The following is a 2,415-nucleotide window of genomic DNA, read 5'->3' on the forward strand; positions in this document are numbered from 1 at the left end:
CCCCCTAACTTCTATGGACTATGACATTTTCCCTTAGTACCTGGATTTCAGACTTAAGATAGAAAGCCAATTTTGTTTCCATGAATTTTTTTCATAGCAATTTCCTATAATAAGATGCAGATTCATCTCTAAACTTCAGACTAAAGGATCAGAAATAATGCCGTATTTTGATTATGATCATATAGTGATAACAATGAATATTACAGGAAAAATTCACAAAATGTTTTCCATGCTGCAAAGGTGATTTTACAATAAAGGGTTTGAAACATACAACACACAGAAACAAAAACATTTTTTAAATTTTAAATTAATATGCTTTAACAGTTGCATATATAACAAACAGATGTTCTGAATTAAAAATATAACAATAAACACATACAATCGTGATATCATTACAGGAAAAAATGGAGAAAAATAATTAATGATAATAAAAAAATTTGAAGTATAGCAACCCCAAATGATATATATATATATAGTTGAGAACATTATTCATAATGTTTGATTATTTCAGACTTGCTAACACCCTATTTTAAAATTCAAAACAGCTAGTACAAAATTATACTAACAATCATCCTAATTTTATCAATCCCCATCCTTTTTTGAGTCAATGGGGGCACATAATGTTACTTGAAGACCAAAAGAAATAAAGCAAGAGGGCCTTTTTAACTCTACATTTCATCAGAGAATATGAAGGGAAGTTCTTTTAAATATTTCTCATTTGACCATGGAGCATTTACCTCCTCCATTCCATCTGATATAACTACAGATGTCATTATCTTATTTACCATAGTAGTACAACATCTAGTAATTTCAAAAGTTTATTCATTTCTTTCCAAATACACTTAATATCAATTGTAAAAAGAAAATAAGATTTCTCAGGAACTCAATCTCATATATGATAAGTTCATAACATAATAAGAAATTTTCTACTTGCAAACTTTAAATGCTCTTAATTGTGACCCAACATCTAAATGTTTCACAAATAGTAAACTTAAAAAAAAATTATATAGAAACTTTTATATGACAGCTATAAGCAAATATCATCACATTATTTGCAGTAAATTAACTTACAGATTTGAAAATTTAGTAGACCTTATTCAAAACACATTAAATTTTTTTTTACAAAGTTCTTTTTCTGAGTCCTCTTTTTTTAAAACAAAACCAAAAAACCTTTTCTTTCTGCAGTTTCTAACTGAAAAACTATATCAGAATAAGATTTTCAGCTTCCATTCTATATTATGAAATCCTAACTTAATTTTTTTATGGAAATTCACCAAACTAACACTGTTTAGTGATACAATTTTTAGTAGAACAAATTTTGTGCACTGGCATCCTGTGTTGCAAGATTTTAGCGACTCTGGCCTATCCCTCCCAAATCCCCCTCCCCCAAAAGTCCAGTGGCCTCTTCTTAGATCTCTGGGACAGAGAAGACTAAAGAACAGCTGTGGGGAGGGGGGAGCAACACACAGAGACCTCTAATCTAAGGACAATTTCAATTTCTTTAGGTCCCTTATATGTATAATTTGGCAATCAGTAAATAAAACCTTGTTAGTCAATCAAACCAGAAAAGAAACAATAGAAAATAATAAAGCTCCCCTTTCCCCACAAAACAACATGACTTTCAGGAAAACCTGTCCAGTGGAGCCAAATAATGAGTTTTTGGAAAAGAAAAAGATCCAGTTTGAAAAGGGAAAATGGAGAGGAAGACTGGCCTATCAGAACACAGAGACATGGCAGCAGGCCTGACCATGCAGAGAAAACTGAGGACTTCCCTCTGCCTGCACCTCACAGAATACATAATTTAAAACAAACACATATAAAACACACAGTTAGAACACTTCGAATCAGAGATAGCCCTGAACTCCAGAGAAAACCCCACCTTGCTCTCACACTAGAGGGTCCCCTAAGCACTACACAGACAAAGACAACAGGATACCAGAAAAATCTGTACATTCTAGGGATAAATCTCCAACACCTACTTTGGCCGGAAAACAAAAAACAAACACCACCAAAGGTGACAGATCCCTTAACAAACCTGAAGTAAAATCCAGAGAACATTATATTTCCAAACAACTGAGTTATAAAAAAGCAGTCTCATGACATTCCAAAGTAATTTTGAAAAATAAGTTTGTCCATGCAGATTGTTGACCTTCCCATGTGAAAGTAAAAATGTATTTACTGTTGGCAAGAACAGATATCGAAAAGTAGGCATTTAATAGGTCAGTCACAGTGAATATATTGCAGCAGAGGGAGGAGTGAACACCACAGGAGGAGGCAGGACAATTGCTGAGCATGGTTCTGCCCAAGAGGAGCAGAAAGAGGAGTTTTAAAAATTTGGAAAGACTATGGGGAAGGACTTCTTAATTTCTCGTTTTTAGTATTTTCTAAATCTCTGAGAAGGGACCCACACTTTTT

Source organism: Macrotis lagotis, chromosome X, assembly GCF_037893015.1.
Source record: "Macrotis lagotis isolate mMagLag1 chromosome X, bilby.v1.9.chrom.fasta, whole genome shotgun sequence".
NCBI lineage: Eukaryota > Metazoa > Chordata > Mammalia > Peramelemorphia > Peramelidae > Macrotis > Macrotis lagotis.